Here is a 26,626-nt window from a genome sequence, read left to right on the forward strand (position 1 = left end):
TAGAAGAATCCCGGAAATTCTTGCATTAATAATTGAGAGAAATATTCTTGGAACGATCCTAACAAATTCCATGGGAAAATTTCTGGAATAACCTTGTAGAATCATCTGAAAACCTACGAAGAATTTGTGGAGGAATCTCTTGATGATTTTTTGAAATAATTTTAATGAGAAATTTCTCAGCAATTCCCAGAAGTATTACTGGTGAAATCACTGAAAGAAATCATTAGAGGAATTTCATGAGAATTTTAGAATTACAACGAAATATTCCGAGAATTCTTGAAAAAAATCTCAGTTAAAGTCCTTGTTTTAAGTTCTATAAAAGTCATGGTAATATCCTAAAGTCTTGAACTTCAAGGATTGTTACAGAACATTAGTTCAAAGTTCCATTCAAATGATAACCAACCGAACCATAAGATCTCCACCAGAGTCCAAAGGATTTTCATATGTAAAAATGATGCCAAAGCTCAGTACACAAAAAAGTCAATAACAAAAAGGTTTTCAGTTATCACATATCCATTTTATTGTAATCGAGAAAAATCAAGGGGTGATTCAAAATCATATTCAGATTCTTGATGCGGATTTTCGACACTTTCACTTCGTGTTGGTTGTGTATCCTTGTACACATGTTTGAACACGACCTGCTGCAACTCCATCCGAAGGATTAACTTTTTTGCAGGGTCCAGTTTCTTAACATGTGGTAACAAGCTGTTAAAAAAGCTCTCGTCTTCGTCGCGATTGAAACCACTCTCTGTTTTTTTCTCAAGCAGTTCCAATTTCCTCTGCTCAATCTCGAGCATTCGTGCAGATTGAGTGTGCCTTGAGTGTTTCTTCTTTTTTGCAGATGGTGGTGCAGCAGCAGAGCTCGAGGGCACTTCAAACCACCCTGGTTGCGACTCAAGAACTTCAGCAGCAGATTCATCCAGCATTTCTATTTCTCCGTATTGGTCACCTTCCTCAAGATTTTCCACAGTTGGCGTCGGTTGGGGCTGCTTTAAATTGCCGGATGTTTTTCGGGGCTTCATTTGGTTCCTTAAAAACTCCATACACTTAAAGAACGGCCAACTGGAATCATTGTTTTCACCTCCCGGATCGCCGGATCTAGACACTGGTAGATTACGAAGAATCTTACCGTACGTATCGCGTAATCCTTTCCATTTTTTCCTCAGATAGTCTTCTGTAAAAAAAATCGACATGATTAGTGATTTTTTTTATCATTCTTGTAAAACCAACTTACCAGGAACATTAAACTCTTCAGCAAGTTCCTTCCAACTATTGTCCACTAGAACACGGTTCCGGTAGCCTCTGGACGTTTGATCCCATAGTTCTTTCCGAAGAAAAACGGAACCGATCAGCTGCTCACTTTCAATAGGAGTATTTACGTCTGCCATGTCGAGTTGAGAAATGGTGAAAATAAACAACTTACCGCGCGAATATCGCGGCAAAAACAGTGCATGCACTGGTTGGTCGTGTTTCGCGCGAAAAATTGCTTTGCGCTTCGCAAGCTTTCGCGCGCACTCTGGCATGCTACGTTTGTTTTGGCTGTATATAAACGAACAGCGTTTAGACGCGCGTCGACGCGCGAACTGTCATAATTCGCATCGAACCGCTTCGCGTCGCAAGTCGCGTCCACTCTGGCCGGCACCTAAAACGTTTGATTCGCAGTGGAAATTTGCCTTTGGCTCAAGTTGCAAGACGCATCTGCGAAATGCAATCTAACTCTAGCGATCAGAAGTGTGACGAATCAAAGTTTAATAAGCCTATCTTAAAAAATAAACTGCCGAAAACTCCTTCTGATAAGTACCATGGTCATTCATCTGAAAATAGTGACGAAACGGATATTTATTCCTTCGTTGATTTTGGTTACTTTTGCATTGATGCTAATTCTGAAGTCGATCGATGGGTTTTGACCGAGAAGTGCAATATTGTATCAGTTACACATATAACGCACATCAAATCATTGGACAAGATTGAATTACATGGGGTTACACTGAAAGATCTTTTCGATTTCTTCTGCAAACCTGTAGCATCCTCTTTACTGTATATTTTTGCATCAAATTTAGAGTTCAGTGAGACCCAATCATTTTTACCCGAACAATTACTTTGCAAAATGGTCAAAATCAACAGTCGTGACATTAAATTACCAAAATCAGTCTTTTTACCACTCATTCATACTTTATTTAAGGACCATCCTGATTAATAACAGTAATAACAAAAGTTTTCATGTTCAAACATACATGTAGCAGTCCAGTTCGAAAATAAACAGAATAAAAAAAACCAAAACAGTCTAATAGAGCTTCATTCTTTCATCTATTCAAAATCACCATCTTCTCCTGAAGACAAGTCGTGATCCATGCAATGTCCGTCCGAAGTGGTTTCCAGTATGAAGGTGTTGGGGCCCGTGGTATCTTCTAGCTCGCGTTCCTCTGTTGCTTTGTCACAACTTCTGGACTCCTTGGACTTTCGCGTACGGCTGCCAGCAGCACGCCTTGCCGAGTTGTCGCTTAGGAATCGCTCGATTTCTACCTTTTTTTGGCGTAGAAAAAGGCTAAAGCATGAATCCGTTTGCTCAGACGTGTGGTCCATATCTGCTGCAAAAACTACTCTTTGTACAAATTGTACAAGGCACTGAAAAGTATCCCTGAAGCTGCGATTTGGAGTGAAGGCTATGTTATCAGGAGTTTTGCGCGAACCGCCTGTCCATGAGAATGGTTGCAACAATGTTGGTGCAACCATTCTCCGGACGATCGTCTTGAAAAATGATTTTCCATCGCGTTTTCCGTTTAGATTGTATTCGGTGTGAAAAAATCTGAATAGTTTATCAGCAAATTGCTTATTCTTGAGCTTCTGTTCAAGCATTTGCATTTCCTCTTCACTCATAATCGGCAACAGCTCCCTGATTTCTTCAAAATCTTCTGGTTCAGGTCGTGTTTTGGAAATAATCGTTGAGGAATTCTTCATGGACATGAACTTGTCCATGTTTGCTGCAAATGAAACCAACTGGTCCACTCGTTGTTCCATTCCGTCGAACCTGGCATTTAACTTCTGCAGTTCAACCAGGATTTTGGAGAGGTCAGAGTCGGTGTTCGTAGCAGTGGCTGACGCATGTACCGGTTCGAATTCTGGATTGTCATCATGAGACACAGAATCTTTGACGAGTGGGTCATATTGGTCGCCAACAACCTCCATATAACAGCCATTGTCTAAAGCTATATACTGCCGTCCATCAATTCCACCGAAGATGTTGGGTTGTTGAGCCATGTTGTTCACCTGCGAATTGAAGAAACAGCATCTATTAATATACATCTGATAAGCCTTGTACTTAGATCATACTTATTATTTATCGTTATAAAAGGGTAAAAATAGCGATTCAAAACAATAAATATTAGACTAATTCAAAATTCAAAACAATAATTATTAGACTAATAAGTAACACCGAAACATTAGAGTGCCTGTAAACAATCTAGATCCACTCTGCGAAACATATACCAGACAGTACGAATGATTATTTTGATTCTGTATGATATTTTGACAGATAGTGACTATCCACGCAAAAAAAAAACAACCCAAATTAAGAAAAAGTTGAAACGGAAAAAATAACCTAAATTATAAATTTATTTTACCCAACATCAATTATACACGGAGAAATCAGACTACCCAAAAAATAAGTTCTTCAAACTGAAGTTAGAGTACGCGGAAACGTGGATCTACGCAAACCTGAGTTGTTTCAACGCAAAACCCGTACGTGAGACCATTAGGTACTTTGCCTTTGAAGCCATCATAAAAATTTTCTTAAATTTGGTTTGATTCAACGCAAAATTGAGTTCGTTCTACCCAAGCATGAGAATAATGCATTTACCCAAACTTTACTTATTGGGTAAACACAGATCTCTCTATTATTGACATTGGTGGGGAAGAGAGAGAGAATACCTACACGGAGAAATATTTTTACCTAATTTTTGAGTTTACTTTACCCAAAATTCAGTATATCGATTATAGTTTCAACCCAAAATCTCTCGATTTTCTCTTTCTCCCACACGAATGTTGTCAAAAATAGAGAGAGCTACATCTACCCAATGGGGGTACTTTGGCCCAATAAGCCAAATTTGGGTAAATGCAACTTTTCTTATGTTTGGGTCGAAAGAACTTAATTTTGCGTTAAATCAACCCAAAATTGAGTATATTTTTCTATTGGAATTAAAGCCAAACTACCCAGTGGGGACGTTGGAAAATTGAGTTATTGGGCTCAACTACGGAATTGCGTTGAAACAACCCAAAATTGAGTTGAATTCCGTCTTCGTGTAGAGATTTTGGGTTAAGAGAATAATCGATATAGTTAATTTTGGGTAAAGTCAACTCAAAAAATAGGTAAACTGTTTTTGCCAAAGGTTGGATTGTTTTGCTTTTCTCGCAACAGCATTTTTATCAAAAACAGAGAGAAACGCACCGAACCAGCGTCGAATGTCCGTGGATAAAGGACCGTCCATAAATGACGTACCATTTTAGAGCGGAGGGGGAAGTCTAAGATTTTGCTACGAACCATGTATTAGGTATGGGAATAAAGGGGGTGTCAAAAATTTACCAAAAAATTCTACGTCATTTATGGACGCTGCTTAAGCCAAATTTGGGTTCTTTCAAGTTTACCTAAATCTAAGTTGTTGAAACCCACTGCGGATTCAAAAGCTAACGCTGGATAGATTTTTTTTGCATTGAGTTGTTTTTTTTTCGCCGTTAAACGAATTGAGCTCTGCATTGTTTTGATTTTGTATGCAATTTTGACGTTTACTGGCCTTGTTGATTACTAATTTCACGGCAGCACGAAAGAGAGAGAATGATTAGGGGCCCATAGGCAGGGCTGCCACATATACAGATTTATCTGTATTACACAGATTTTTGTATTCTGACAAAGGTCCGATTTGTATGGAACACAGACTTTCTTTCAACAATTTTTGTATGGACACAGATTTTTTTTGTATGGGACACAGATTTTCCATCCTGGTGGATAGGGGTCATGCACAAATTACGTCACGCTCCGAGGGGGGGTGGGGGGAGGGGGTCAAGCCAAGCGTGACAAGCCTTACAAAAATTTCGAAGGACTCATACAAAAAACGTGACAAAGGGGGGGGGGAGGGGGTCAAAAAAGTTGGAATTTAGCGTGACATAATTTGTGTACCATCCCATACAGATTTTCTATCAAATCATCTGCCAGCTCTGCTCATAGGCTAGGAGAAGTGGGTGAACAAGGATGAATCTGTCATTCAAATACTTGTCAAATTTCATACAAAATCTACTTTTTCTCAGCGATAAGTTCATCCCTCATTCATGCTAGGTGACAACTTCCCCTAGCCTATGGATCAATGCACGTGTTCATTAATTTGACGTTTGAGCGGTGCCGAATTCACTTGTTGCCATGGTCACGTAAATAACACGGCACCGCTCAAACGTCAAATAGTGAACTCGTGCATTGGTCCATACTACCTACACTGAAACAAGCGTTGCAGTAATGAGAACCATGAACGTGTTTTTAAATTTACTATTCCAACCACGATTTAGCTATCATGAACGCTTTTTATTTGCGTTTTGTTCCCTCTCAATCCAACCGCGTCGATAGCCGAGCGGCTAGCGTTCGCGCTTGACAATCCCCAGATCCTCGGTTCGATTCTGGTCTGCTGCAAGTTTTTAACCATGATATAGTCATTTTTACTATAAAAATGGTGCCATGGTAAAATTGAATGCACAATATATTCTAAATAAATGCGAATTTAGTCTGCACAAATCAAGTGGCGTTGTGTATTTAATTTAACCCTCTGATATAGTATTTTCAACCGCAACGCTGTTCTCAGTGTATTCAGAGCTACACGGTGGTTTGCGATTACCCTTTAATGGGTGAAAAAATACCCATTGTCGAATAAGTCGAATAAAACATGTGTGAATTTGAAAACTTGAAAAGAGTCAAAATATAATGAAAATCCCTCGGTACACGCTATGTCTAAACCAGCAGATCATGCAAATAGAATGTACCTCGGATTTTTTCCGCTAGAGTTCAGTATTTGGGTTATATTTTCATAATCGAAAGGTTTCAAAATATTCCATTGGCAAATTTTGATTTTTTACACTTTGTAGCTATTTTTTCATATACAAACTATTCAGTTTCAGTTTAGGGTTCATTCAAATATTACGTAACGCAAAATTTATCAATTTCAGACCCCCTCCCACCCCACGTAACAGCTTTTGTATGGAAAGTTTTAAAATTTTTTATGGACCGTAACACTATGTTAGACCCCCGCACTCCCCCTAAGGCGTTACGTAATATTTGAACGGTCCCTTACAGGATTCAGTTTAGGACATTCAGAAAATTAATTGCAAAAATAGAATAATATGAATGAAACAACACATATTTATTATGTTAAGTCTTGGTCATATATTATCGTCATATTTACGTATATTTTTTTGAATTATAAAAATGCCGATCGTAGATTCTCCAATGGATCCACTGTCAATCCTTCAAGCAAAACGTTTCTCCTTCCCGGAAACTATCTCTGTTCTCCATTGCAGCGTATTGAAAATAGGCTCTTAAAATTATTGTGCCACCACCATGGATCATTAAAATAACCAAAACGGCCGCTATGGCAAGCATAGATAGCGCTACCGTAGCCTTGTGTGTTTGACAGAACAGCAATGCTGTCACAATGCTTAATCCCATATACAGTGGCGCCTTTGTTTTGATGCGATGAGCTCTTGCAAAAACTACCTTCAATGATCCATTTCCGGATTTTGTAGAATTAAAACGGTGAATATAATGGAAAATGGCGGAGCCTGCTCCTTAGACTATCATGTGTATTATCTACCCATTATTGTTGATCCATTGGAAGCTTCTTTAGGCGGCATCCACAAATTACGTAACGCTCTAGGGGGAGGGGGGTAGGCTCAAGCGTTACAACTCATACAAAAATTTGAAATTTTTCATACAAAAATCGTTACGAAGGGGGGGGAGGGGGTCCGAAATTTCAAATTTTAGCGTTACGTAATAAATGGATGCTGCTTTATGGGGATTAAATACCCTTTTTATGACATTCTAAAAATACTCTTTTTTTGACAACTCAGTACTGTTCATAAAAATGGGTACATGGAACTCATTCAATGGGTACTCCAAAGTTAGCGTGTATGTACTTAATTTTGGGTGAAGTAAACTCAAAATTTAGGTAAGAAAATTCGCCGTGCGAATTTGCGTTTCCGTGCATGACGTTCTGGCCACCGATGGATTCATTCGGTCCGAAAATTTTGACACTTGAACGGGGCTTGATTCTGCTAGGCAACATTCACACAGAAGGGGCACACTAAAGTGTCAAAATTATGAACCAATGCACGATCAATCCACGTAAATAACATGGCACCGGTCAATCGTCAAAAAGTGAACTCGTGCAACAGTCAGACTGAGTGAATTCCCTAACAAGATCAAAACAACAAGCCGTAGTCATTGGTTTTGCTTCTCAGGTTTTGCTGTTTTTTGCTTGATTTTAATATAAGAATAGATCTTTAAAAGTATCCAAAAACAAGAAAATATATTCCTCTGCGTTAAGGAGAATAATTCGAGGAGTCTGTAAGTTATTTTTACCTGTTATCTTTGATGTTCTGAGGATGAATTTTATTTACAGCAAAAGCTTGGTGACAGTCTAGATGAGTGAGATGAGTAGTATCTCATTTTTTAACTTGATTCCCAGCTCTAGTAGATTTGATTCTCTTACTACAAACCATGACCAGTGCACCAGATCAGGAGGGTGATACAGCTATCCTTTAATATGTGACAGTACCACCCACCCACACGCTGCGACAGCCATTCAAGAATCAATACATCGGATAAAAAGCGTTGGAAGGATGTGAATGGCAGGCTCCCACCATGGAAGGATGATTTTGTATGAGCAATTTCGATTTTTGCTATATTGAGCTATCCCGGTCGTATACAGACGTTTCTGCAAAAACCATGGTCACTCAAGGTAAAGTCAAAATCTAATCTACGCTCCAATAATGTTGCACTAATCTTCGCCTAATCACACTAAAAATACCGATCTTGACGAAAACTAAAGCAGGGCAAAGACTACCAATCCCATGGCTTCGAGAAAATGAGCTTAGAAGTTTCCAAACTCGTTTTCCATACCATACCCGATAGGACTGACTTGCGAGTTACAATTGATTGTGCTTATTTCATGATTTTTCAACATTGAAATAGAAATTTAAATGTTTTCAAAGTGGGTGTTCAGTAAACACAATCAAAATTAAACACACGGTTGAAAACTCGTGTACAGTAGTAACACTATTATGGATCATTAAGGAGTGACTAATAATCGTGCTACAACAGCAAGAAGGCTGTATACTAAAATCGGCATTTTTTTAAATCTTGTTAATTTTTTTTTACATGAGCGGTTATTGGAACACGCAAAAATCACCTGATTGATGCATACACCGTGTATTAGGGTAAATCATCTCAGAATTTAAATATAGCCAAGTTGAACTCCTGTTCACTTTTTCAGAGGCACAAAACTAAAGAAATAGTAAACCAACATTACATTTGATTAGGCCTTTTACTAGTTAATAAAGCTAAAACAATAATTTCATTGTGGTTTGTTGCATCCTTCGTGAGATTAATGCTCTTGGTGTTTTGGTGCAGTATTGAAGTTAGATTCTATGTTGTTTCTCCTTAAGGTGAAAATGCATCGGAGCCAAACTTCGATTTTACAAGAGCAGAAATCTAGAGAACCTGACAACCATGTGTGCTTGAAAATTCGAGGTTTGACTTTAATGCATCTTCGCCTCAAGGGACATTGTTTATGATAGATTATTGACTGGTTTATAAGCCCAAAAATGTTTGATGAAGACCCTAATTTACTTGAGTTAATAATAAAATCGGAAGAATAACTACTCACCACATTTTCACTAGAAACTTCAGGACCACTAGCAATAATTCCTTGGGAAAATGGCACGAATATTGGGTGAGCTTGGTTGCTACCAACCAAAATGGAAGATTGTAGACGTGCTGCAGAAGAACCATCAGAATCCATTCGTTTTTGTTGACGATTAACTGCAGACATTGACAAGACCGCTTCGTCAGCAGGTAATTCGTTTTCCCGTTCCTGTGTACTTCCACTTGCACTGAAGTTGCTCGCCACTGGACAAAGGACAGTCGAGGAAGCAGGGTTCGTCGTATCGTTTTCAATACTCGGGGGGATAGTTCTCGCCTGAAAAATGAAAGTTTCGTTAAAAAATATGACTATGGTCAAATAACTCTAATTTACCAAAACCGGTTTGATTTTTGGCGGCGCCATATCGTAGCTTTTGGTCTCGAATTTTGGCTTCTTCTTGGCCGGCCTTCCCCGTGTGCCTTGAGTCATTTCAACCGCATCTTCTGAATCGGTCATCATCTCAAGTTTTTTCACAACATCTTCCGCTTCCTTATACTTTTTAGCGCGACCAACAACTTTGCACGCCTGCTTTTTCCAGGTACGTTCATCTGGCGTGCTCTGCTCGTCCGTCGATAACGAAATAAAATTGCTTGGTGGCCACATGACACTTCCATTGCTTACCCATTTAGAGGGTACAATTGTTAAGGTGGGTTTGCTTTTTTTTTGTTTTTCGCGTTTGAACGACTGAAAAAGCCATTTTTTCTCTTATTTTGTGACTGTTCTGCGCGTAACTTGCATCAGCTTTCTCTGCAAATTGTGTAAGCTGCTACTCTAACGTATCAAATGAGCATGTTCCACTGGGAGAGAAGCTATGCTATAATTATGTTATTTTAGTGTAATAGTAATTGTCATAAAACTAAAATATAACCTATTTGTGAGTACGTTGAAAATATGCTCTGAAGGTGTAGTATAAACGTTATGGGAATTTCGTCCTAAATATGTTATTGAAATGTTATCAGTATGTTATTTAAACGTACTTTCTACTTATTTCTAAACCAAGACACAAAATCTGCAAAAATAAAATTATATTTTTTACATTTTTTTATTATGCTGCTGTAGATTACAGTACCGGCTAAAAATATTAGGACAACAGTGAAAAACTAACGAAAGACAGCCAAATGCGGCTGAAAATATTATGTAATTCCTCCACACTTAAATTATTTTACAGTAAAGCTAAGTATGCTGTTCCGCTCAAGAAAAGTAAAAATTTCTGCGGAAGAAATGGTTAAGAAATTTTCTACAGTAAGCTCTATTTGAAATGACATTTCTTTTCAAGTGCGTACTGAGATCAAAGAAAAATGCTTTTCTTGACCATTTCTTCTTTTCCACGCATCGAGATAGGCGATTACTTTTCTGTTGAAGTGCATACTTCGCTTAATCTGTGAATTTCACCGCAATCTCAACAGCTGAACAGTTCAGTAAAATAAAACATCGTAATTCCATAGAAATTCAACGGATCCCAGTGAAATTTTACCGAAAACGTAGAAATTCACCGCACACTTAGATTAAATTACTGGGGTCGGTAAAATTTTACTGGGTTTTGAAACTACCGAAAAAGTCAGTAAAATGAAAACTGTCGCCACGCGTAATTGAAAAGCAAATTTCACCATGTTTTATTTTTTATTGATATATGATATAAAAAGAAAGCTCTCTGCAAAGTTTCAGTGAAGAATCTCTGTTTTTTGATTTCTGACATTTTTTTTTAGTTTACTGACTTTTTCGGTAGTTCCAAAACCCAGTTATTTTTACCGAACAGATTGAGTGTGCGTACTCTGTTAATTTATTTCATCGAATCTTTCAGCTGTTGAGAATACAGTGAAATTCACGGATTCCTGTAAAATAATTTAAGTGTGTATGTATCATCAATAGATAGATTTGAGATCCTATTTAATTCTAAATCTAAGAATTTCATTATTATCGTTCCTGAATAGTACTTGGACTATTTCAATATAGTGTTTATTCTCCTGAAAGTATCATATATTTTATGACAATCTAAAATTGGCAATATAGGCATAATCTTTACGCAATTGAACGATTTATTCCAAACCAACTACCTACCGTTTTGATTCATATTACGGACACTTAAGGCCTCAGTGAAGTATAACTCATCACAAAGCATGTAAAATAAATTTTTCCGTATGATTCCTCTGCGTTATTGAGCCTCCAGATCACTTAACTTTCGAATGATGGGTAAATATTTTGATTTCGCAACATGAATAATTTTAAATAAATAGAAATGTGTGGACTTTTCATGATTCTTATTCCGGACGCTTCCTCACTTTCGCCTCATATTCCGGGCACTTTGGTTCTATTTCCGGACAGCTCACAAAAATCATAAATAGAAAATTCAAACATCAATTGAAATCGTCACACCACTAAAGAGACGCCTAAGGCAGTTGGTCATACTAAATTAGCATGGATATCTATGAAAAATGTTTATCAAACCGAGTTTCAAAAGCGAGAACTTTTGAGTGGCAAAAATTGAAACAATTCGTGTGAAATGTTTCCCATACAAAGTAAAGTGTCCGGAATTTGAAGCTGTTCGTAATTTGAATCGAAACGATACTTACTTCCGAGTTCTTATTTTATGCTGGTTCCTTATAACATCCGAAAATAATTATAGTTATAGTTCTCATTCTCTCTCTTTTGCTTTTGAAGGAAATTTTATAGGTATTGTCATCGTTGTTCTCAGTTTTCCTATAATAAAACAAGAGAGCGATTTTTTAATTTTGATATCACCGTGCAATGGACAATTCTGCATCGATATTCTAAATGCTAGCTGTACATGGGCAAATGATATGTTTCTCTGATTTAAATCAGACTTTAATCAGGTTCTAGTACAAAAATCTCTCATTTACATTGCCTTCTTCTACATATAGTCTTGCAAGCGTTTTTCCTATCAAAATCGTCAGATTTAATATGATGCCTCATACTTCCCCGTGAAGGGAAGGGGTCATTTTACCCCGTATAGTGTAAGACTCCACACAAAATAATGTTTTTTTTTTTCAAAATTGTTCCCAAGTAAAGTCTGAACAACTTTTTGTTTACAAAATACAACTGTGGTGTGAAAGGAAACACTTCAAACTACAAATCAACCTTATGGGACGATTAATTTGTAACGTGTTTCCGTTTTTCAATACCTTTTTCTTAGGTGGCGCTTACCCTATGTCGTTTTCGTTTGTAGAAACTGAGTTAGTTTGGTCGAACCTGAATCAGGTTTGGGGTTGAAATAACAATTCATTTCGCAGTTCCAACCTGAGTTCAAAGCAAGTTCAAAAATAGAAAAACATGCTAAAATATGATCAAAGTGATAATAAGCCACCTGCAGAATGAGTGATCACGTGGTGATTATCCACGCTATTAATGTTTTTCAGTGACCGACACACAGTTTCAGTCCATCTGCAGCACTATTAAGAATATCGTGCTGATGAATTGCCATTTTATTTGCTTAATTTAAGGCTAAACCTAACCCATCAGTGATATCCATAGACATAGTGATGGAGTAGACAGCATGATGTTGATGTGATATGGAAAGATCCGAATTTTATCGCAGTCGGCCTGTACTAATTAGCAATTTTCAAGCGTTGATAGTGACAGCGAACAACTCTGTTTAATATGTGCGCCGCATTTTTCCAAATTTATGCGTTCGATCTAATGTCGGGCATTGTGTGTAGTCGAATTGCAAATTTAGTCTTCTAAACAGCGCGCCATACCCGACGTAAATTCGATTTTGCGTTCTCGAGATTGATAATATACCATATAATGATATTTAATTCTGAATTCGATTACGTAACACGTAACACCACGTAATTTATTTTCAATAAATGCTTCGGTTTTCTAGTTAAAATATGTTATGCACAAATTATGACATTTTTTATTATTGAATAAGTAGGTACAATATTCACGACTTTCTTGAAAATTTTAACTGTTCCAACACTTTCAATCGTCATTGTAAGCTGTTACATGAAGCTTCATGTACTCTGCCATATTGATTATTTGAGCAGATTAAAACAAATCTAACGAAACAGCAAAAATTTTTTTTTTGTATATATTTTTTTTAAATGTTTGTAATGGCGCATGAATTTTTCGAAAGTGGAATCAAAAATTTCACGATATATCGTGAACCGCATTTCAAACACCCATACTGACAATGACTAAAATCCACTTTAAAATATTTGTTATCTGAGATAAAATTTGCTTTTATCGACTTGACCACTTAGAAATTGAAATTCGAGTTAGCTTCATTAAACCTATTTTCAATACGAAATTCTATTTTCCATTTGTCTGTAAATAGCGCAGCTGTTAAAAAGTACTACTGTTTAGGTTTTATGATATTCCTTCAATATGTTTGTACTGAAAATGTTTTCTATCAGTTATATCGGTCTCAAATAACTTGATTTCAACTAATTTGTCTGAACCTGATTTCAACTTATCAGATTGTGTTATAAATGTATTTTTCAAGTCATATAACTTGCAAATAGCTTGATTCCAACCAATTATTTCAGCTGTGATAAAACTTTGTCAGTTCGTATTACAAATGTTATTTGCAAGTTATATCACTAGCAAATGAATTAATTTCAACATGCATTGAGGGTTGCAATATATACAGATTTGGAAAGTTGCTATTGATGACAAATGACTAAATTGTAACCAAGAAATATTTTAGATTTATAGCTGCTTTGATTATACTGAAAATATATTTATTCAACATACATTGAACGCAATTTTTACCTCTATAATTGTATTTAGAAACATAGTAAGGCCAATAAGATGTTATATAAGCCGCCATTTTTTGCGCTGTTTTAGCTATACAACTGTATGATATTAAGTAAATAGTACTAGGAAAATGCAGCGCAGTATGTTCAAAACGTCAATTATATACTATTATATAACATATTGTGTTACTTGGGACATTAATTGCTGCCGGCCAGAAAATTGATGCGCTTAATTTCTCCGCCTATAATAAGGTGTTTGGGATTGAGAAATCCGTAAATGCTGTCAGTCAGACAAAGCCCAAGAAAAACTCAGCATTGAGCCAACAAAATCAATCTAATTCGTCACCAACAACCCACTCCAACCCACAAAAATCGGCCCACCAATCCCAGGCACAAATTCAATCCAAAAACCCCCCACAAGCATCTGCTCGAAATCAAGTTCAACAAAGAAACCGATCGACCCTTGAAAATCTCATTGATTCATACCAACCCCCTCCGGATAATACATGCTTCAATTGTGGAAATTACGGACATTCTTTGAGAGAATGTCGTCTCCCGAGAGCGGTACTTTGCGAAAATTGTGCCTTCCGTGGATACCCGTTTAACAATTGTCCCTATTGCACAAAAAACGCCATGACAGCGAACGAAAAACGCAGTTCGCTGAACCGTTAAACGCGTATCATACTCAAAGCTCTTCTCCTACATTTTTCATCAAAGCCACCGCTGATCTCTATTCTGAAGAACCAATCACATGTTTAATTACTTACCCGTATCCCAATGATAATCGCCCATACACCAACATATGTATATATGAGCACAAAATCCGTGCGCTACTGGATAGTGGTAGCAACCTCACCTTAATTAACGACAGTGTATACTCTTCACTAAATCCTCGCAAAATCAAACCACTTCAAAATCCCATTAAGTTGCGCACCGCTGGTGGCGAACCACTGGAGATTCTTGGTCAAATTTATTTGCCATTTACTTTCAATGGCGTAACCAAAATCATTCCGACTTTGGTTGTTCCAAAATTAGCCATCCGTTGCATTTGTGGCATGGATTTTTGGGCCAAATTTAACATTCAACCAACAGTCGGAGAATGTGCCCTAATTGATGATTTTGGGGAAGAAGAAACCACACAGCCAACGTCCTCTTCTATTCTTACGATTGAAGAGCAACGGGTAATTCAGGCAACAAAAAAACTATTCCTGCCAGCCCGCAAGGGGCAATTGTCATTAACCCCGCTAACTGAGCATCGTATCGAAATTAAGGAAGAATGGAAAGATAAACCCCCGGTACGTCAGTTTCCCTACGTCATGTCGCCAAAAACATTAGGTTTGGTGGGCACTGAACTGCAACGTCTGCTTGACACTGGATAATTGAACGTAGTAACTCTTCGTGGTCACTCAATTGCGTCCCCGTAATAAAGCCACATAAAGTTCGCCTCTGCTTAGATGCCCGTAAAATAAACGAGCGCACTGTACGAGATGCTTATCCCTTGCCGCACCCCTGTCGTATACTAGGCCAACTTCCGAAAGCCAACTATCTATCAACAATAGATCTTTCGGAAGCTTTCCTCCAAATACCTCTTCATCCGGCCTCGAGGAAGTATACAGCATTCAGTGTGCAAGGCAAGGGATTGTTCCAATACACCCGTATGCCTTTTGGTCTGGTCAATAGTCCCGCCACCCTGGCAAGGCTAATGGACCACGTGCTAGGCCACGGTGTATTGGAACCGTATGTCTTTGTCTACCTCGACGATATCGTCGTGGTGACGGAGACATTCGAACATCACGTGCAGCTACTGCGGGAAATTGCACGCAGGCTGAGAGAGGCAAACTTGTCCATTAATTTGGAAAAGTCGCAATTCGGCGTCCCAGAAATACCATTCCTAGGGTACCTCCTTAGTACCCAAGGCCTTCGAGCTAACCCTGAGAAAACTCGACCCATAATTGAGTACGAGAGACCCAATTCGATAACAAAACTAAGGAGATTTCTAGGAATGGTAAACTATTACCGTCGGTTTATTTCGGACTTTAGCGAGATCACAGCGGCGCTTACTGATCTCCTAAAAACGAAATCTAAAATCATTAAGTGGACTGATGAGGCAGAAAAATCCTTCTGTGTAATTAAAGAACGCCTGGTGAGTGCTCCTATATTAGGTAGTCCAGATTTTACGAAAGAATTTACCATCCAAACAGATGCCAGCGACGTCGCTGTAGCTGCTGTCTTGACACAGAAGCAAAAGGATGGCGAGAGAGTAATCTCTTATTATTCTCACAAATTAACAACGCCCCAACGAAATTACCATGCCGCTGAGAAAGAGGCCCTAGCAGCATTGCTGGCTATTGACCACTTCCGTGGATACATTGAGGGCTACCATTTCAAGCTCATCACAGATTCATCTGCGTTGACACATATCCTCAATACCAAATGGAAGGTAGGGTCAAGGTGCAGTCGATGGAGTCGATGGTAAGGACAATATTGTCCCAGATGCCTTGTCGAGAAGTGTAGCTGTAGTCCTAGATCCATCTACTGCATCTTGGCATACCTCCTTGGTTGAAAACGTTTTGAGCAACCCAGATGACTATGCCGACTTTCGCTTAGAAGACGGTAAATTGATGAAATTCGTTATTGCGAAGAACGAGCCTTACGATTCCCGTTTTGAATGGAAAATTGTTCCATCACCTGACGAAATTTCCGTCATATTGAAAGAAAATCACGATGACACGTTTCATCAGGGCTATGAGAAAACGCTGGCTCGTATCCAAAAACGATTTTATTGGCCTAAAATGGCCTCAACCATACGATCGTATATTCAGGCGTGCACTACGTGCAAAGAAATTAAAGCCCCGTTCGTAGCAGTTACACCCGAGATGGGAAAAATGCGTCAAGCATCTTATCCATGGCAAATCATTTCAATTGATTTCGTCGGACCCCTCCCACGCAGTAGAAAAGGAAATCAACACCTTTTGGTGATAACCGACTACTTCTCGAAGTGGGTGATGTTACATCCCGTGCGGAAATTAGATAGCTCAGCCATGTGTGGGGTTCTGAAGGAACAGTGGTTCTACCGGAACTCCGTGCCTGAAATAATTATCACGGACAACGGTAGCACATTTATCGCGAAAGTGTTCAAAGACCTGCTTGACCAATTTGGAATCACGCATTGGCTCAATTCGCGGTATCATTCACAGGCGAATCCCGTCGAGCGAGTGAACCGCACCATAAACACTGCTATACGAACCTATGTTCGTGAGGATCAGCGTTTATGGGATACCAAAATCGCCGAGATTGAATTGATTTTAAACACCACTAAACACACTTCAACGGGCTTCACGCCCTATTTCATTACACATGGCTTCGAGCTGTCCGAAAAGGGTGAAGATCATCGTCTTTTACGCCACGATCAACTTCTTTCCGACGACGAACGGGAAGAACGGCGTAAACAAACTCTCTCTAAAATATACGACATCGTTAAAAGTAAATTAGCTAAGGCACATGAATCGTCCACAAAACATTATAATCTACGCAGCCGTCGTTTCGCTAAATCATTCTCCGTCGGCCAGCTGGTATTCAGGAGAAACATGAAACAATCGAGCGCTGCGGATAACTACAATTCAAAGTACGGACCGCAGTATCTCCCTTGTAAGGTCAAGGCTAAGATAGGGACGTCATCGTATGATCTTGAAGATCTCACGGGTAAATCACTCGGAGTGTGGCCGGCAATTCATCTGAAGCCGGGATAGATAGGAATAAAACATGTTCTACCAGCTCACTTTATTTCCAAAGGCTCAGCTTTGTTGACCTAAAAATATACAAAGTAAACAAAACTTACATCTGCGCATACGTTTTGTGGCAATTGATGCGTATCACCTTAACCTTCACCCTCAAACTGCTGTTAAAACCGTGAAAACAGTGCAAAACCTTCACTGTTCACGATAGTCTTCTCATTCGTCAAAACATAAACAAGCTTTGACATTTCACACCCACACAAGAACCTTCTTTATTTAGTCGACATACACAGGGCTGAGTAAAAGGCTTTTTCAACCTGGTATGGTCGACATTCGCTGTAGTCATTAAAAGCCCCTCATGTTGCTTGCAATTTTTTCTCGCATGCGAGAAAGTAAAGAAGCAGCATTGAGATCGGTTCATTAAATTTAAGTTTCGCAGAAAGATCACCAGCTCTCTTTGAATAAGAGACGCTAGTGTGATCTAAGAAACAACCACAAATTAAGGGCGCTCTAGAATCATGTTATAGTAGTAATAAAGTAGGATGAATGTGATTACTGAATGGGAAAGTGTGAATGAATGGAATAACTGGAAAATTATGAATGGGAATGAGTGGAAATGAAATGATTGAGTGGCTTGATGAATGTTTGTTGAATGAGATGTGTGAATGTGAGTATGTGAAAATAAAATCTGGTCCAAGAGAAATCTTGTGACGTCATTAAATAAAAAAAGAGAAGTAATCATTTTTTTTTCTCTCATTTAGTGTTAGTAAATTAGTTCTAAGTTATTTTGTCAACCAATGTTGACAGGAAAACAATTAATTTAGGCCTTGTTCAGTGGGTTCTGTGAGTGGCAAAATGCGAGCTTTTCTGACGAAATATGGTTTTGTAATTTCTAGCATTTCAATTGCAGTTTGTAGATCACAATTTAATAATTCTAATTAATCCTCGGGACAAATCACCTGTCCAGATCATGGCGACATAGAAGTACGTATTCAACTAGATAGTGAGCCTCACTATTTCAAATTCACGTAATTAAGAGCAACAGCACTTGACGCTCAGGAACAATCATTGCTTTCAATTAAATTGAATTTGAAATAGCAGAGAACTACTAGTTGAATAGGTCTTCATAGTTGACCAAATCTCGACACGCAGATCCCTCTACCTAAAAGAAAGACCTTGGAAGCTCCGGCTCTTTTCCTTCAAGCGACCAGAAAGGATTGCTATATTTCTGTTCATAGCAGGCTCACTCTTCCAAATTCAAGTGATTTTGAGGAACAGCACTTGCCGCAAAGGAACAATCATTGCTCCAAATCAATATGAATTTCGAAGAGAAGAGAACTATGTACAGAATAAACGGCAGTTTTATCCACATAGTAGCTCGAAGAAAAAAAATCGGATATTGTAAGTTTTGACAAAGACAACTTCCGCGACAACCAGGCTCACTCTTCCAATTTATATGATTCCTCGGAACAGCACTTGCCGTCCAGGATCAATCATTGCGAAGAATCAACTAAAATTGGCAGAGCAGAGAGTTGTGTAGCGAAACTTATAGTTGGACGCCTGGGAATCCTATAGTCGGAGGCAGAGAACAAAAACCGGATTCATGCAAAAGCAGGCTCATTCTTCCAAATTTAGGTGATTTCGAGCAACAGCACTTGCCGCATAGGATCAATCATTGCTCCAAATCAATTAAATCTGGAAGAAGAGAGAACTTTTGCTTGAACTTTTTTTTTTCGTAATCTGATAACTCGATTATAGAGAGCTCCATAATAATAAAAAAAAAAACTTCGTTTTTTTTTCACCCGATCCGGGATAATTGTTACCTATGTGATAGGTCACAATCCAAATTTGCTTTTTTGTATTTTTTCTTTTGTTTTTTATATATTTTTTTCTTCTTTTTTGTAAATATCCATACTTTGTTAACATGTTCATAGTTTTGTAAATACTCGTAAATTTGTAAATAATTGTGCTTTCAACCCTAGTTTAAATATAAATATCTTAATATGTAAATGTAATCCCTTTCCCCCTATCCTTCGATACCAGTTACCCTTAATATAACCAATGAATTAATTAAAAAAAAAAATGAATTTGTAAATAAAAATAAATTAAATATTTGAATTCAAATCCCCGTCCTATAAAACCCTACATCATCATTCCTTCCTTATGCACTGCATCATGGCGCCTTGTACCAACTGTGCGGAAACAAATCCCTCCCGGGAAATGTTCCACCCATGGGTTATGCTGCATCATCCTAAGCGATATAAAAAGGATATGCAGGCCAAGGCAAAGGATCTTTTTGGTAACTAAATTTCTAATGGTCGGTTCGTTCAAGACCTAAAAATTCAATTTTTATCAATCCAGGAACTAAATTCCTAACCGTGTCTCGTGAGTGCAACCGCCGATCTCTCATACCAGTGCCGAAATAGGGGAGTCATCATCCAAGTGCGGAATAAGCAGAACGAAGGCGTCCAGATCCGGCTTCAGGTGGCCCAGACACGAAGTGACCGACATCAGAAGACACAGAGGTCGGGTAAGCCCGCAAAACGTTGGAATCAAGTGAAACTAAATGTGCACATCCTTTACTATCCTATGAATTCCCCTCCAAAATATATAAATTTATTGTTTAAAATGTGAATTTCCAAGTTACAGTGTTTAAGCTTAATTATTTATTACTAGTGCAATTCCTTTTCTCTATCTTTTGTTGTGATTACTTTTTTTCTCGCGCAGCAAGTGAGGGTTGTGAGTCCGCCCCTGAACGATTCTCCCGGATAGACCCTGAGAGGGCTGAAGTGTAAATAGTTTGTAAAAATTTGCTTATTAATTAGTTTTTTTAATTTTGAATTGAAGTTTTTTGAAGTTTTTCTAAGTGTTAATTTCCTTAGTTTTCTAGTGTAGTTCCTTTTTTCTTATTATTTTTGTTGAATTTAAATAATTTATCCAAAAGCTCAGAGTAACACTCTTAAGTACTCTTTTACAGAGTTGAAAAAATGTACTCTTTTCAGTGAGAGCAAATATGGTAACCCTATGCACACATTCGATTCTTGCATCCATCAAGAGTAGATTTCACAAAAAAATGTGAATGGTGTTACATTTGTGAGAAACATCTTTTAACAGTTCCGCGATTTCTCTGAGCGACTTGATTGTGATTAATTTGTGCTAGACCAGAAACAAACTTGATTTTGTTCAATAAATGATCGACATATATTGTTTCGATTAAAGTTTAAGCTCCTTTCTCAGACCTATTGTACCAATAGTAGCACCACTAAGAAAAACTATTTTTTTTATTATACAAAACAAAAAAGAATGAGGAAATTTTAAAATCCTTTGAAAGCAATTGATCCATTCTTCAAAGGGAAAATATAACAAATTTGTTAAAGTACGATTTTGATTTGTGTTTTGCGCACGCCGTGAAATTACTACTACAATAGGAACAAAAATAAGAAAAAATGCTGAGAGGATTATTTTTTTTGTTATTATCATTTTTTTCCACAAAACCAAGATCAAATGCTTTCAAATGACAACTACTGACAAACTAAACATTGCATACACTAAATATATATATATCTACAAAATATATAATAATATAACATATAATAATACATAAAATATAATATATCTCTAAAGTTCCAATGTTTTAAATACTCAGTTGCTACCAGCCATACTACTTTTAAGGAAAATATTCTGCAGTTGAACGTTCATCGATTCGATACAGTGACCCGCAGTTTCGGTGTCTATATCAAAAAACTCTTCTGAAAAAGCAACCAACAGAAATCACTTTATTTAATTGCGCATCCTTTCTGACAGGTGACTATTTATTTAGTGCGCCCCGGTCCCATGAACCCCATCAATCTTGTCCTCCGAAAGCATCCCGGGCAAGTTGACAGAGTGCCAAACGGAAATAAAGCTGCTGCTGCTACCATATCTATAAAATGGGGTTCAGTTCAGCTTCCCTCCCCTCTCTTCATACAAGACTGTAGATACTAAATCATCTAACATCAAGCGAAGTAAAATCGGAAGAAAGAATATTCTCGCAGCATCCCAGCCAGTCTTCCGGGCGCCAAAACAGCAGATAGTAGTTTCTGTTGCAACCGGCGGCGGCGATTCTCTTGTCTAACGGCGAAAGCAGATAGAACTGCTGGCGCCAAGTGGTCTACAGTTCCCCACCCCTCTCCGCATCCAGAAAATCGGGCTCCGTTCTACTTCACGATGAGAATCGAAAGACAGAGGGGATGCTTTGCGTCAGCAATTTTTATATAGATTACCCGTGGATTGGATGATCGCTTGGCGATGGGGAGGATAGTGGCGGCGCCTTTGGCCAGCGAAGTTCGTGCCAAACAATAACATACTCGACTTGGGCACAGAATGTTGCAGCGCGGTCGAGTCGAAGCTAAAAATTTATGTGGAAAAATATTTCGGCGTCAAAAAGTCTGGCGCCATGATTATTTTATTACGTGGAGCCAACCAAAGTTGGCGGAAATAGTGGAGTTGGATTTGGAGCTGGAAGGATTCGGGATAGCGAAAGAATGTTCGGAAGAGCCATGGCAGCAAGAACTGGCACTATTCAGTAAGCGAACAGGATACGCCATGGCCTGTCGACTTCGTCATGGTGCTACTTGAGCAGCACCAGTCTTATCGGGAATTCTTTTGTGATTTCTTACCTACTTTGCTGCTGTGGAGGAGGAAAATAGAATAGAATAATACATCATACTAGATACTGCTTCGCTATAACTGGGTTGAAAAACAAACCTTACTTGAACATAAGGGTTACCATTCAAACAAAACGATTTCTGGGTAAAGCTCATCAATAGATTTATATGCATAGGTAAAAATTTGCAGCAGTCATATCCAGGTTAAATTCTATCAATGTCTTCAAGAAATTGTAGAAATCGTCTAACCGTTGATCACTTTAAAAATTCACAAAGATTTTTTAAGGGATTCCTTCAAGAATTTCTTAATAAATTTCTCCAGAGATTTTTTGAAGAATTATTTCAAATATAATATCTACATTATTTTCTCAAGACATTCACCAAAAATACCTCCGAAGCATCATTCAATTTTTAATTTTTCAATATTTTTATATTTTTTTTTATATTGAAGATAGTTATTCCATGGAAAATTAATAATTTGAGATCATTTTTGCTAAACCGATAGAATTTTCTTCTCCAAACAATCGATTATTGGCAAGTCCTTGTAAAAAACCTAACATATTTTATTTATGCCAGATAAAACAAAAAAAAAACAAAATAAATGCTATTTTATTATTCCTTACAGCTGGCTTCAACCCATTTTCATATCGGTCGTAATCAGTTCTGATTCGTCCCACAGCTAACGGCTCACTGTGTATAGTGAGTAGGCACAATACACCTCTTCAACGTTATAGTGGAATGTTTAACTGGATTATTTAGATTTTTGGGCATCCCTTTCCATTCCCATAGCATGTTGAAATCAAGAGACTGACAGCCCAAACATTTGAGCACAATTACTTTTGACCGAAAAAAAATTCATGACGGCTCACAGTGCAGCGAAAACAATCATAATCAAAAGAATCGTTTTCTACGCCAAACATCACGCACGCTTTGATGCGTGACAGTTTTTTGTCTCAGTTCGGACCTAGGACAGAACGTGACAGCTCAACTAAGACTATCCCGCTGTTTTTTATTAGATAACCTTGACGATGCAAAAGCCAGTGCTACAAGTATCCTTTTTGAACAAAGCTTCTAAACAAATTAAAATATCTAGGTTCATAATTTGGTTGTTTCTAGTGAAGTTTCATTCATTTATTGCAATAAAGGATTCTAGCTTTTTAAAAAAAATCAGCTTGATATTCAAATCCCGCGTTATTTTTAGGGAAAATTGGCACAATTTTCATTGTGTTGCTTTTACAGTGGTTTTCAGATCGTGCTCCGCAAAGCCTTGGCAGGTGCTCCGCGGAAGTTTTGAAAAGTTGTACTAATGTGATATTTCAAAACAACTTATTGCTTGATTATTGTTTGATATCTAGATTTGTGCTCTTGAAAATTAAGATGTGGTTCAAATTCATCTTCTCCTTATGATGTTTTGGACAAACAACATTATCGAACTTTTTGGTACCGTAAAACGAGGTAACTTTGATAATGCGGGTAACTTTGATAGTGCGTAACCCACCACATACTAAACGAAATATCATAATTTCTGTTAATCAGTTAAGAAAAACGAATGCAAAACTAAATAATATTAGTATGACACTTTATGTAAGAGCGGTTTTCATTTGAATCAAGAACGTTTTAGGCTTTTTATATGAATTTAAAAAATTTACACAATTTTTGCATTCTCGAAACGCTTACAAACAATCTGTTCTACGATCACTATTTGATGTAGTTTTGAATAGTTGGCCACTTATCTTTGACAGCCTAGTTATCATAGAACTTGAATACGGTCTCAAATCTCTTAGCGTAAAGCATTTTCACAAACTGGGACCATTTTTGTGATCTAAGTCAGAAATTTCCATATAATGTTAAACGCCTAGAGGTATGCAATGCCCTACAAATGTTCGTTATTCATTCAATTTTGTTCGAATCATACTCCATTATCAAAGTTACCCCAAAACAGAAAACCAACTTTCGATTATATGAAAAATTATATATCCATTCAAAATAAATCTTTTGCCAATTTATCGACTGTAATCGATAGCCATGATGCCAGTACTTGTTTTAAAAATATAAATTGTAAATCTTTGAAACAGCATGCAAAAAGATTCAAGATTTCTTAGAAAAAACTATCAAAGTTACCCCGTTTTACGGTACCTTGAATATATTTTACGAAAATGAACAGCGAGGTTTTGTTATTGGAATATATTTTGTATGGGACACTTTTAGGAAAACATGGATTTTCTTGAATTTAGTATGGAAAACAACGATTAAAATTGAAGAAATCCAATTTTCTCCGTCAGAATATTTTGAAACAGGGTGTGAAAGTTTTTTTCAGGATTTTTATCCTTGTCGAAAAAAATCTGATGTACATGCAACGTCTATAATAATCAAAATTTTGACACCGTAATACAAAATTAGAAATGATTGGTGGAAACGAGGAAAATTCGTTAATTTTTAACAAAATTCAGAATGATTCCATGAGTTTCGAACTTGTAGTTAACCCATTCAAAAACGTTGATGAAGGCTTAAAAAAGATGTTTTGTGCTCTGAAATGCTCAGTTATTCGAACTTAAAATGAAAGTCGAAAAATTTCTTAATTAAAGGTATATTGCTGTTTTCAAGCAACTTATTTTAAAATAATTCATGAAAATCCAAAAACATATATTTTTATTCAGATGTATATTTGTTACAGTTCAAGATAAGAAAGATAAGAAATAAAACTTATAATAAAATCTTAATTAATGAAAGATGGACCAATATACAACCTTATAATAAATTGAATATGTGGAATAATCCACCACAATACACTTTAACCTGTGAAATCTACTGTTTTACCGACAAAATCCGTGAAAACAAACAAATTTATTTATTATTTTATAGCGTCGATTTACCTGTGTAAAAATTCCGGATTTCTTACGTAGTGGTGATAAAGAACAGGTGCTCTGCGCAACATTTTTAGTTCAAAATGTGCTTTGCAAGCTAAAAAGGCTGAAAACTCCTGCTCTAAACTATTTCTTTTTCATTTATTTTAGCATTGTGGGATCATTTACGGTAAATTTAACATTGAATTTCACGGACAATTTCCAAACTTTTGAAAAAATAAAAACTTTAACTTATGAACTAGCAACATGCCCAGACCAGCAGCGAAGTGCCCTGTTGCAATCCAATTTAACCAAAGACAAATTAAAGACCTCCATGTCCCTTGCAGTTACCCAAAATTTTATGGCTCATAAGGTAATCTAGAATGCCGTGAAAAGTGTACTGCGATCTGTCAAGCTTGGGTACCTTTTGCACTACCGAGGGACCGAATGCAGTACTAGAAGTGGTACCCAATCTGAGCTCGAGTGGGACGGACCTGATTTAACGATGTGAAGTAATCCTTTGCCAAAACAATTAAAGAGAAGTGGTATTTTTTGACAGGTAATGGCAGGGACGAAAAAAATCATGCTCACTATACTCAATTCGCTGACATTTATGCCTCCATCAAAGTAACCGGATCACCACCAATATTAGTGTACAAATGAAGATGGCACAAAAGTAGATGAAGAAAACAAACAACGATGCCCGTGTGTCGTTGGTGTTTTTGATTATTAGAAGCAGAAAAGTGTAAGTTTTAGAAAATTGATTATCAATGAGGTTCATAATAATTAAACAATATTCTGCTATACGGATAATGAACGATCCGATGCACAGAATCGATTATATTGATGCGCCTTTAGTGTCCTTCGTGCAACAATTACAACTTCCCGAAGCGGAATGTAAAAAAGTCAAGCTGGTTATAACGAGTTATAACGAATATCATTTTTTGTTTCCGATAATCATAAAGCGGTTGAGTATCAGTAGGCTAAAAGGAAACTGAAAATCTTGCGACAAGCGCTTTGCCAATTTTTGTTGTGTTGTCAAGGTGAGGATAAAAACAAATAAAAATCAACGAAGATTCTACCCAGAAAGTGTCAATATAGGCGAGGGTAGATTGAGTATTTTCGTCCCTGGGTAATGGGTTTCGTTTTTGTACTTTGACCTGACACGTCTTGTCTTAGGTCCAGACGGATGAAAAGCTTTGTTTACATTCTCTATTATACGCGGTCTTTCAGGAGATTTCTTAAAATTTCATGAACCGTAGAAGTTTTATGGCGTGTGGCTAGAATGAAAACTTGCAGTGAAGATGCACGAAAGTTTTCCATAGTGTTAATAAATGCCCAATGAAGTAAATCACACAGAGGGGCGGGAAAAAATTTCAATTGTAATGTGGTGTGGCTTAGTTGATCGCTAATCATATTTCGCTCGGTACATCTTCGTCCATGCAATTTCGTTGAAAAAATGCGAAGTGATTAATTGAACTGAAATTATTTATCGAAATACAGTAGTTTTATAATATTTGGAAAATTTATCTATTTTGTTGGTGAAATCTAAAATCCACCGAAGTGGTATACACCCCAACCTCTTTTTACGACCGTTATCGGGGGGTCGTAAAAAAAATCAGGATTATAATTATGTTTTTGAAAAATGCAACCTCTAGATGCGGAAATACTGATTCGAGATATTCGGCAAAGTTGAAGCATGGGTTGAGAACTTTCAAAATTGGCCGTTCAAGT

At 37.4% G+C, this 26,626-nt stretch overlaps 1 protein-coding gene and 2 long non-coding RNA genes across 5 annotated transcripts in view; 2 read left to right on the top strand and 1 right to left on the bottom strand.

The window, feature by feature from the left end:
• LOC5569928 (carbonic anhydrase-related protein 10) overlaps positions 1-26,626 on the top strand; it is a 194,701-nt gene that overhangs the window by 104,261 nt on the left and 63,814 nt on the right. The gene's annotated exons all lie outside the window — the stretch shown is intronic.
• Positions 496-1,380, bottom strand: LOC110677681. The gene is made up of 2 exons (XR_002501131.1): positions 1,235-1,380; positions 496-1,174 (listed from the first exon to the last, which is right to left on the bottom strand). It is a non-coding gene; the product is annotated as an uncharacterized LOC110677681 (long non-coding RNA).
• LOC110677666 lies at positions 18,866-20,045 on the top strand. The gene is made up of 2 exons (XR_002501121.1): positions 18,866-19,702; positions 19,765-20,045. It is a non-coding gene; the product is annotated as an uncharacterized LOC110677666 (long non-coding RNA).

The sequence above is a fragment of the Aedes aegypti genome, chromosome 1, assembly GCF_002204515.2.
Source record: "Aedes aegypti strain LVP_AGWG chromosome 1, AaegL5.0 Primary Assembly, whole genome shotgun sequence".
Taxonomy (NCBI): Eukaryota; Metazoa; Arthropoda; class Insecta; order Diptera; family Culicidae; genus Aedes; species Aedes aegypti.